The 12,798-nt window shown below is 38.3% G+C and overlaps 1 protein-coding gene across 1 annotated transcript in view; it reads right to left on the bottom strand.

The window, feature by feature from the left end:
- ZNF804A (zinc finger protein 804A) overlaps nucleotides 1–12,798 on the bottom strand; it is a 159,414-nt gene that overhangs the window by 128,492 nt on the left and 18,124 nt on the right. The gene's annotated exons all lie outside the window — the stretch shown is intronic.

Raw genomic sequence — 12,798 nt, 5'->3', positions numbered from 1 at the left:
TTTCTGTTGAGCTTCTACCAGCTAGAGAGCCCTGGAGCACTACACGTTAACATCAGGAAGGCCACAGAAATTAAATGGTATGTGAGAGTGAATGTGAGCACATGAGAGAGAAAGAGAGAGGGCGTATGAAAGATATTGCCTCCTAAAATTAGCAGGAAAAGTGCTTGGATAAATACTGTGAACGTGGTTACGAAATTAGGGTTTTTTATTAAGAAGCTTCAATATAAAAATACAGCAGATTGACATCTTTTCCTAAATTACCAATATTTAGTATTACTTCAATATGCACAGAATCCTGGAGGGTTTGTTTGGCAAAATAGTTAAACCTAACACACACAAACATAATAATCTAGTGGAGAGGGGGAAAAAACAACTATCGTAAAGGTGCTAGTATCTTCTGAGCTACGCTGCAGAAAGAGAACTACGAAAACACCTGGAGAGCCCCAGACACAGAACTGCTAACCTTGTTAAAAGGAAAAAATAAAAATGAGATAAAGACATCAGTGCTAAGAGACATTGAATTTCAAAAATAGACAGTGAAGATCCTCTGACAAAACCCTCAAAAAAAAAAAGGGAACTTTACAGAGGAACTTGCTGGATCTTTGGATTTATTTCTAAGACACTTATCCTAAGAGTAACGCAATGAACAGGAGGACATTCAGTAAGAATATTCTTTTACTGGTTTAAACAGTAGCCTTTGCTTTGGTCTTAGAAACAGCTGGACTTGGAATAATCTCTCTGCACATCTTAAGTTTCTACAGGATCTTCCAGTTCCCGAGCACCCGCTGAGGGTGTGCATCAGGAGCTGGGTAGAAGGCTTCAGCCAGAGCTGTGCTCAATAATAACTGTCTGTAAACTCATTTCGATGAGGATGTGTTTGTTATTTGGCACTTCCCACCTACTGCTGGCAAATCTCCACACAAACAATGAAAACAATTAATTGGCAGATTAGGGAAACAAAAGACTTTCCCTTCACGAGTCAGTAGTTTTAAAAATAACATTAAACCACCCATGCACCTCTTCATCCTTTTCTTGCTAATCTCTACCAGTCCCTCCTTTAAACCACCATGTCCTGAAAATACACACTAACCCCAGAACCTTCACACACAATCCTATTTCCAATATATAAAACTCAAAGGAAAAAAAATTATGCAGTACACATACTATTTCTACGCCCTGTTCATAGTCCATCAGACAGTCTGCAGGTCACCGCTAAAGACTTAAGGCAGGAGAAAATTAAAGATTAAAATGTTGTATAATCTTTGTATGGGCAGAGACATCTTTCTGTCTGATTTCTTCTCATTCAGCAGGGAGAATAAATACCTTGGCCACTTGAATGTAACTGCAGTTTACTGACGGTCCTGGTTTTAAAGCAGTTAGGAAGATTTCCTCTCAGCATTACCGTAACTTTTTTTTAAGGGCTTGACACATACACAATAAAGCAGGTTGATATGTAGGTAGGACTATAAAAATACATATATTTGTACAAATAGTTTAGGTGCGTGTACCTAAACTATGGAGCTGAATGTTAAAAGTTGAGCAGGAAACCTGTACATATTTAAAAAAGACATACACATACATATGCACCTATATATATTTTATGTACACACAAACACACACAGACAGAGGACATACAGATGAATGATAATCAATGGCCAATGTATGGAGCCACTGGACTGAAAAAACATGCTTAAATTCTCTCCGTAATTACTTCAGGAAGAAGAAACAAAACAGGAATGGATAACTCATCCCTACTTATTACAAGATTTTCATCAGTCACTTAAAGGATAATATAATATTTAAAGAATTTTTAATAGACAGAACTAGCTGCATCACCTACTAGTAGCCAATTATGTTACATACTTTTAGATAAAATACTAACCCTACTAATACATATATATGTATTTTCATTGACTTCAATATAACCATTATTCCATCTTCAGCACAAAGTCTAGTAAAACCACTATGCATTCTCAATATTTTGAGGCCAAAACCTATTCAATATGCCAATCTAATATATAGGTTTTATCAGACGTACATACAAGCTGACAGTTCAAAAGAACCTCCACCTTGAAAAAAAACCCCAAGATTTATTACAAATAAGTTGGGCCTCTTACCAAGACATGCAGAGATTAATTAGTTTATCTATATTACTATATTTTTTGCGTGTTTGCACTACATTTTTCTCAATAGTGTTATAGCCAGATGCTTCGGTTCTACTAGGTCAGACTTTTTATTGGCTCCTTGCCACGTATACGACGTGTATGTACAAAAATCAGAACTTTATATATGGAAATATGAAATTGTCTGTCTTCTCAACATGACAGGCCTGGACCAGAAGTCACCATTTCAGGCCAGTAATATACACCGCCATGCACATCAGAAGAACGTGCATGGGTACCAAAACCAGGACCACAGACAGCAAGTGTAGCGCTGCCTTTCTGAAACAGGAGAAAGAGGAGTAAGTTACTTTCCCTCTGGTTATCAGTGGACTCAACAGAGTTTTATCACTCAAAAGATACCGGTATTCCTTCTTCAGACACTCCACGCATACTTAACTTTACATGTGAATTTTCAGATTCTTACTCATTTTCACTCCTTTATCAGACTTATTTATTTCCACTGCATAACCGAATCTATCAGCTCAGAAAACATCAGGGATAATCATGATGTTTCCGAAAGGAATTACCACAGATTATAATAAAATCGTCACCTTAATGGGATTTGTCACACAATATTTTAAATTAACTCACTAGATCTACAAAGGATAACAATTACCCTAAAATATAAGGACCCAAACCTGAATCAGTCATTAGGTACATAACGAACTCTCTCAATTCACATGCAAATCCCAGGCAGTGTGCTCCAGAGCCTGAGTTTGCATGTTTAAGCCAGAAAGCACATGTTGCAAAATACTTCACCTAAATAATTACATGAGAAAAGGCTTAAGTAATTTAAATAATATTATAGAAGTCTTTCTTGTAATAAGGCATCTACTACACCGTGAAGAATTGTAACCTGCTGTTGGTTCTTTTTTGGGAAACATCATCTCCTTTACTCCATTAAAATCAGTTCTAAAAAGATCAAAATAATTGATTAATCTCAAATAAACACTTTATCAGTTAGGCTAGCAGAATGTTAACCCTGTTCAAAAATAATAAAAAATAATATACACAACACTCTTGCTAAAACCCTGGCACCTTCTCAGTGAGGTTTGGGGGGACTTGATGAAGAGCAAGAGGAATGGAAGAAGCCTCTGGATAGCTTTGGAGCCTGCAGTGCATTAACCATCTACCAGGTTCCTACCACATTTGCTCTAAACATCCAGTGGCACAGAAGCCCACAGCTGTCACCAAGAGAAGGATTTTGCATTCATGAAAGCAATATGAACCTTGGGGGGGGTCAAAATAAATCTAGCCTGTAATGCTTGTAACCCCCTTCTAACCACAGGTTATAGTGAGAAAATTACCTTTTTTACAGCAGAAATCCAAAGGGGGGGGAAGGGAGAACTTAAAACATAGAAGCGTCATTGGTAGATAAGCAGACATGGCTAATTTACTACATGCATATTCACAAAACGCTTTTCAAAATGTGTATGAGAACACTAGAGACAGAGATGCTGACAGGAGCATCAGTTGGTAACACATTTCTACTTTAACCTTTTTTCCCTCTTCATACACACCAACCCAAGCAGTTAGCAACTGCTACTTAATACAAATCAGAAGATGCATATAACTGAGTTTGTCTCAAAAGAAACCACACAAAGGTAATCAAAATCAATTGCCGGTCTCCTCGAGAATGCCAAATACATAACACTCGTGACATGAGACTGGAGCTCAGACAACCTATGCTTGCTAACTGCTGCCCCAGTGTGGTGTATGTTTTAACAAACATAAGTATCTGGATTACAAAGAAAAATGATCCTGCTTCATACTTTTCTCATATTCCTTCATTCTTTTGGGTTTTCCTTTAAATCTCTACATAAGTAATAGGGAAAAATGTGCTTACTGAAGATTGTTACATGTCAGATTTCCCTTGTACTGGAAAAGAAAAAGAACCACCTGAACATACATTTCTTTTATTTCCCAATTCAACTGCTCATTAATTTTACCTTAGGTTCGTCAAGCCAGATACATAGCCAGCTTTACATCCCCGCCCATCCCCTCAAATCAAGGATTTGGGAAAAGCTGACTTACACAACAGAAGAAAAAAGGTTAAAAGTAGAAAGTTCAGGGGGACAAAAAACACTGGAGAGGGAAAGAGAACATGGGTCTAAAACAAAGTCCAAAACGCCTTCAGTAGTCACAGAGATGAAGCAATATCTAACACCCGTAAGAACAGACACCTGAGCCCATGATGAACTAGGAACTAAGAGCCTCCTGTTGAACTGCATCCTATTTTACATGTCAGTTTCTACTTTAAATAAGAGACTAAATAAAATACACTAAACTTTAAATAATAAACTAAAACAAATATACTAAACTATACTATAAAATAATCAGTCTAGGCTGCTCCAAATTATGGTGTCAATAACAACAAAAAATTCAGTACAGTGGAATTTAAATTCCTTGGGAATTAAAGTGTGAGCCCATTACTACGTTGCATTAGTATCAGCCAGCTAAGCTGTCAGGGCTGTTCTCAGGTGTGGCTCCCTCTCCTGGGAAAGCATCCCTCTGGCTAAACCTGTGACCAGACCTTTACCTCCCTTCTCCCTTAAGGTGCTATAACTGTACTTAACCCTTAGCCAGGTCACAGCCAGCTCTTTCCTGGCATCTCCACAGTCTTCTCTGTAAAATGAACTGGTGTGGCAGACTCAGTCTTTTTAATTCCCCTTTTCAACAGCCCTCTCCTATTCCAATGGAACAATAACAATGACTGAAAAAAATATACAAATGGTTGTAGGTTTTCTTTGAAGTCCCCAACTTGCTGATGACAGTTAACATAGTCAACTCTCCCAATCCATTTTCACATACCCCATCTTATCTCACTAGCTAATACTAATAATAATGATTATTTTCCATTATACTTGTCTCTAATCCAACAGTTGCACAGTACTCAAAGCCTTCATAAGAACTCATTGAAAAAGCCTGCAAAAATTATTAAAATTGAAAGCATGTAAGATATGGACATAAAATCAGAGTAATTATGGACCTCTAACACAAAAATCTTTCCACCTCCCAGAAAAACCCACACCTCTTATGATTTCATCACACTAGATAGTTGGCCATAGCATAGGTGAAGATGAACTACAGCTCATGAGGACAAGAGCCCTCAAGGACAAAGCTCATATTTCCAACCTTCCTCTGCTTCTCAGAAGTCAACCCTCTACTTTATTCTCTTGCATACTCTGTAAACCAAGGATGGCACCACAGATCCTATCCAAAGCGGACACCCAAGGTTATGTTCACACGCGTTTATGGATGCTGAACCTGCATGCTACCAGATCGCTGCTGGAGCTCGAGCCTGGGTTAGGTCAGACACAAACACATACGTGAAATGGATTTTATGCTGGACTCATGCTGTTGGCAGGACAGACGACAGCAGCTCTAGTTTAACACTAACACAGACAGGCTATGTGCAATTCAGTGTAAGGTCTACTGGCCAAAGCTACCCTTTCACATTCAAATAAAGAGCGACTTCTGTGCTACATCCAAACATTTTTCTAAGTTTGGCAGCGAACTCAAAGGAAGGGTACATAAACTAGAAATAGTGAGCTGTGCCATACTCCACCCAACAGCGAAATTCTGTTTTCCAATTATTTGCCCAAAGTTGACTAATACCTATCTTCTCCTGGACTGTAAATGTCTATCATCCAGTCCAGTATACATCCTCACTGTGCTCCAAAGAAATTGCATTCAATTGACATGTCAACACTCAAATAAAAAGTCTACATATGTAGTCCAACCAGAATGGTTGGGGATTCTCTACAGCCTAGAGAGAGGTGCACCATGTCTATGTGTTAATTATTTAGTAATAAAAGACAGGAATGTAAACCACAAGCATCTATTTTAAAGCTCTGTGTCACGGATGAGTGGAACTATGCTCACATAGCAGTTTTCCTGGAATACTTACTTTAAAATTGTTAAGTAGACTTCTACAATTACCTTACTTCCAGGCTGATTTCTTTGTAAATTGTCAATAGGGTATCACTATTACCTTAACAATAATTAATGATTAAACTCTTCCATCGTTAGCAGACCTCCACAAAATCATTGTGATTTTATCTGTATTTCTCTTATTAGGCTAATTCCCAGGGGAATATATGATGTTAAAAGTTGCAAAAACACATTTTTTGAATAGGAGCAGTGATGACCTTCTTGACTAAATTACTATGCCTGGAAAAGCTCTAGGTAAAATAATCTATCCTTCTTATAATTACTGAGGGATCGGGGGAGGGGGGAGAGAAAAAAAGAAAGTGCTGTAATTTTAAACCAACTTACATAAATGGTACACGCCCTAAACTCCACAAGTAGATTTTGAATTAGAAGCATACACCAATTAAAGCAGCAGGAGAAACAAAACCAACCAACCAACCAAGGCCATGGGAGCGACCTGCAAACAGCAGAACTGGCCAAACCAAGAAAGTCCCAGGCAGGAGGGGAGAGCAGGGCTCATACCCAGACAAGCCTCCCTGCACTCAAAGGGAAAAAGGAAAATTCTCCACTTCTCCAGCCCAACTGGATGTGAATAAAGGAGCTGATGAGCTCTCATGCTTCTCACCACATTCCTATGTAAACATCTTATACAATGTAATGGACCATCCTCTTTGGTTTTGGTGGGTTTTTGTTTGGGGGGGTTGTGGGGAGTTTTTAAATTATTTTTTATTACACTACTCTTTTATTCTCCTACCCCTAAAAAACACTGAGACTACAGATGTGAGCACCTGGGCTGGAGATGTGTTAAGAGTTTGGGACCAAATTTGTAGGAAACAAGAACGTTTTCCCTTTCAACTCTAACGAAGAGTGAAACCACAGATGCAAACTACAATAATAATGATTTTATCACAGCTTTTCATCTTTTAAATCATCATGGAAAATGGCAAATTTCTCCTTCACATTTGGTTTTCATACTTAACTCTCTGCTTGTGTACTCTATTCCTCTTCCATGAGGCCAAGACACAATTATTTAGCAGCACCTGAAAGGGCAAGAGGAATCTCTGTCTCCTTTGCCATCCACTTGCTGCCCAAACCCCAGGCATCATGCTGCAGAGTATGTACCCAGAGTTGCTGATCAGGTACTGGGAATTCTCATTCTCTCAAATAAATTCCTGGTATTTGAAAAGATACTGGAAATTTGTAAGAGGGAGAGGTGCAAAGAAAATTAAGTTGGGGTCTGTTTCTTAAATGTATCCTGTGCCTTTCATGTATCTGTATGCCCTAATCAAAACTTGTATTCAAGAAGATTAGAGTCAATTCGTAGACAAGATGACTATTCAGAATTATCTTAAAGTATTAAAAAAAAATTAAAAAAAAAATCTCCTCTCATAAAATACTTGCATCTTTGAAATGAAAGAGGAGAGCAGGAGAGAAGAGGGTGGCAGGGAAGAGTATTTATTATACATTTTTTCCAAAGGTAGATCATCAAAAAATACAAAGCAAGAAACTTAATTAGTTTTCCTCTAATTATCTCCTCTACCACTCCGCCCTCCCTTTTTTTTTTCAAACTGAATATCAAACGGATGTATTTAGGATACAGACTGAAGTTACTTAATTTCAATCGCAGGACTTGTCTAGCTGAATCACAAGAAACTGCAATACAAAAGTATAAAAAATACCCTACTTTTAATAAACCACTTTTTGGCAAAGAAAATTAGATCAGCTCAAGGTTTCTCCAATGTCATGCAACAAAGATGCTACAGCACCCTCCCACCCTGCCTGGGAGTCATCTGATTCACACTCACGCCTGCCAGGACATGGCTAATGGCTATTTCCAGGCTTTGGCTTCCCGCTCCCGTACCCAGCTGTGCTGAACTGCTCTTGTCCTTATGCTCTCTTTGAGTAAGAGCCAACTAATCTTGCTCGGATGTACCTGGCAAAAGCAAGTCCAGTCACGAGTCTTTTTCCATCAAAACCTAAAACTAGAAACAGAAAAGGGAAAAGAAAAAAAAAAAAAATCAAACCCCAAGTTTTCAGAAGACCAAGTGGGAGAAAATGGGATGAGTGGTCACACTTTTACCAAAATATTCTGAAATATACCTCATTACCCATGGCTTTGCACTGAAAATGTGCATTTACACCCCACACAATATTTACCAAAGCCAAAAGGAATTAAGAGTAGTTTGGTTTTGGTTTGTTTTTTTAAAGAATGAGCAAGACCTGCAATTACAGCTCATGTGACATTCTCAAAACTCAGTATTTCCCCCCACACACATTATTGATTCGTAAATGACTGTTTCTAGCTACGCCACTATTAATCTTCAAGTTCAGATCAAAATTTTTGTATTATTCTTTTACCTTACACATCTATTTGAAAATTAGCTTGATCACGCTTCTTTACAACGGAGAAAAGTCCATTAATTTTTTTTCTTTAACTTAAACCATACAGATAACTTTATTGAACTGACAAACAACAGTAAATGTTGGAGGTAAAATAAGGAAGGTAGTTGGTAGGTATTTCAAAAAGATCACATATATTTTACTCAATTTTTATTGAGCAATTTCTAGGTGGGCAAAATGCCAGCTGAACAGAAGGACCCAGGCAGGTAGCAGTCACCCCATTTAGGACTATTATGTCCAGTTGTTAAGGGGAGCTGTCAGCTCAGGTTATACATCAGTAACAAAAGGAAAATGCATCACTGCCAACCTAGCTACCTTGTAATTTAAAATACATACAAGTGAAAATGCAAGTGACCTGCCTATATCTCATTCTATAAGAAAATGGTATCATTTAAACTCTGTGCAAAATACTTCTATACCCAAAAAATGCTTGGCCTTTTACTGTTTTTCTTTGAAAAAGTCAGGAGTCTACAGATATATTAGCCTTCCTTAATTTTACAAATATAAATCTATATGCATGAAAACATGAATATTCTAACAATTATTGTATCCTTTTATACGCACCTCAGCATATTGTTGCAGCAATAGCGAGCAATAACGTCCCAAAAGTTTGCGTAGTACACATTTAATCATCTATTGCAAATATGTGCACATACTTTACATAATCCAGGAAAAAAAAGTCTCATACAAACAGTCAACACTATGAGAAAGGAGCTCCAACATTAAACTCAACAGGCATTTTGCCACCAACTTTGATGAGAAGCCTTTGCTGTTCAGGTTACCAAAGCGAGAAGGAGACTCTCAGAAACAAAAGCGTACATCAGAGAGGTAACACTCACTCCTTTGGCCACGTGAGGAGCTCCACAGACAAGAGAAGTCTTGGTCATATCCCACTGCGGAGAAGTGCCATATAGCTGGCACAAGACAGAGCAAGAGCAAACAAACCTTTCAGACGTCCCAAGCTGTCCACCAGAGTCCCCATCCCAGAGAGACAGAGCAGAAGGGTCTCAAATTTTTTATTTTTTTTAAATCTTTAAGCTAAATCAGGTTTTCCCCATGCTCTTTCAGATGTCTGGATCTAAGCAAGGTGATTAGAGAATGCTGAACAGAAGCACTAAGTTATTTTGACGCAGTGATGTTGGAACAACTGCTAAAGAAATGCAAGAGGGCAGCTCTGCTGCGTTGGTGCCAAGCTACTCTTCTGTATGTGAAGCACAGCACCTGATTTGACTTAATTACTGAACTTCTACAACAAATTCTGCCTAGTATCAGATGAAAAAGTATTTAAGGTTTTATCCATCTTTAAATAACTTTTCCAAATATCGTGCCTTGTTTTTCTGGCCCAGTTCATACAAACCAAATTGAAAGGGATTAGGAATTAAACTTATGCAGTGCGAGAATCACAAGTTTTGTTTTGTGAACTTCGCTCAATAAAGTGAAATAGAAAGGATAAACTACTTAAAGATGCAATCATTGAGAGAAAAACTGGAGAATGCAGGGGGAGATAGTGAAGGTATAGTTCCTCCTACTGATGCTATTACTCCTAATGAAGCCAGAAAGACACAATCTAAGGGGAACACAGATGGACAGACATAGCACTGATTCTGCCCTCAAACACTCAGGAAGAGCTTGAACTTTTCTTGCAGGCTTAGTTCTTGAGTGTTTACTTAAATGATATCTCCACTGATTTTAATGATGAGCAGACCAATTAATTTCAAAGGACACATGAATAGTCTACTGGAGAAAAAGAAAACCAAACAGCAAAAATAAATTAGCTTAATAAAAACATTATGTGCTTTCATAAACATAGCATCAACCTCTCCCATACTTTCATCTCTCACCTGAAAAAACAAACCTGCTTCTAGTAAATGTTGTTTGGCAGAAGTACATCTACACGAGCAGATGTGTTTGCATTAGTACTTTAGTTCCCAAAGCGTGTGCCTCTGGACATCCCAACCACTCTCATTTACCATGTTTTGATGCACACCATGGAGAAGTCCTGCAGCACACAAGTGAAACTGGAAGATGTACTCCAGGACTTGCCTAACGCACTCCACCTGCTAATGGCCTTTCAGTCCACTGGAGTGGATCAGAGCTAGCAGGAAGGAAAAGCCCTCAAGTCCATCCATTGCACACACTGGGGTTTTGATGCTTTTGCTCTACAGACCTGCTTCCCTTGTGCCCCCTTACTTGGTAAAACAGACATTGCCAACCACATGGGGAAGAAGTTTTGTGTGCATCTGTGCAAGAGGGAATGTTTGCACGCAAGCACATAATACAAAAATTTGAAATATTTTATTCTTGTCTTGCTTCATCACCTCATACACTGCAAAGGAAACAGTATAATTATTATAAGTGTAATATCTAATTGCACTTTCATATTATAGAGTAAAATGCTGATTCTGGAAATAGCTCAGTCTACATTATATGTAGACATATGGCCATGTCTACATTATAAAGGAATTGCACAAGATGGTGGATCTCTAGATTGATGCAGTTAGTGTAAATAAACATGTACCACAAGCAGATCAGGGAGTTGACTTCAAACTAGATTTATTCCAATTCCCTATACCCAACACGTGTTTCAAAGCTATCTGAAGGCCAGTCATCAGTTTGGACCCTTACTGATGGCTTAACATGTATTGTGGTAGACTCATGGAGAGAGTTTCATTTTCTCCAAAAGGAATCTAGTTCACCTGTCCCAGCACCGCCGTGCAAATCACACCAAAGCATGGTAAAGGGGGAAAGGCGATTCACTTCAAAATTACAGTATCTCTCTGAAATGAATTATAATGCAGGCGCTGGCAAAATAATTTTACAAAACTTAAGCCACCTCAGTGCAGCTCCTACGGCTCAAACGGGCAACCCCAACTTCTCACAAGGTTGTGTATGTCAGCTGTCCTCATTCCTGCCTTTAACCGTAAACAATGTAAGGCAATTCAAATTAGCTTAGCCTAGGAGGAAAGAAAGCTAAGCTGAATTGATTTACTCATCGTTTCTCAGGCTAAAAGCATGCTCAGATAACACAGGGTAACATTTCTAAGCCAAGGTAATGCGATCATTCCAACATCCCCATGATTGACTTAAACATTCTACAATTATTGCTATAGGAGGCATAAGTAGCTCTCTTCTGATTCCCACTCATTGGCATGGATCAGGAAAGGCCACGTGGAGATGGGGAGAAATTTGAGCAAGCTTCAGAATATTCAACAGGTCAGATATACACAAAGTATCCAAAGGCACATATATATTAAACACTACCATCAGAATAAGCATGAGATTCAGTCAGCACTGCCCAGTTAAAGCAGACCATACAAGCTTTCTCATTTATGGTGTATTTTATTAGTGGAAAAGCAAGACATGACCCTATTTTAAAAGCTGTCACTGCCAACTTGTAATACGTTGTTACAAACACTGAAAATAAGCGAGATAGACACTTTGCTTCAGGAAGAGTGAGATAGGAACCACTGGTACATGTCTTGGTCTCAACACATAAGACTTAACAAGTCTGATGATAAACAAATGTTTCCAAGACTAACAACAAAAGCTCGACAGTTAGAGGATTGAGTGCATGTATGAATTTACCAAGGGATTAATTTCATTTACCTCTGAAATGCAGGCAACATTAAAGGAAACAGAAAATCTATCACATACATTAGGAAATTAAATATAAGTGAAAAATAACATTTAATATAGCTTAAGCAAGCAAAATGTACACTACATAAGCAGACACCTTTAAACGATTAATATATTTCAGTACAAGCTGTATTTCCAGGTAGTAAGTGGATCTAAGCATAAAATAATCAAGAGAAATTTTTCCTATCGGTTGAGTGATTGCAACATTAAAAGATAGTAATGTTCTTGCATAAGAACCACTTGGCTTTCCCCTGAAAGATGCTGGTCTTCAAATACTTCAAAAAGTTGCTTTTTCAGGCTTTGAGTGGCACTAAATATTTGTAAAGATGTTACCTCCTCGCTGAATATCCCGTTAAATGGCTTTTTCGAACAAGATAGCTGCTTTCCAGCCATTTAGCTTTTCTACACACTCTGAACATCAGCTGGATGAACGGTGTGTATGGGTGCCTAACTCCTTACAGCTGACCTTCTTCCATGTGCATACACAGACCAGCAAGCACATGCATGTGTATGCATAGGTAGCACTGAATTACCATACACATGTTTATTAGAGTATTTGATTATTATTGTCATCTGGAGAGACTGTTCTTGTGGGAGATGAGCTGGAGAAAGCGGAAGGAAAACTGTTCAAGAAAGCTTCAATGAGGTTTGACGGTTAGGAGGAGTC

This window comes from Aptenodytes patagonicus, chromosome 6 (genome assembly GCF_965638725.1).
Source record: "Aptenodytes patagonicus chromosome 6, bAptPat1.pri.cur, whole genome shotgun sequence".
Lineage (NCBI taxonomy): Eukaryota > Metazoa > Chordata > Aves > Sphenisciformes > Spheniscidae > Aptenodytes > Aptenodytes patagonicus.
This window is presented reverse-complemented; position numbering and strand designations above follow the sequence as displayed.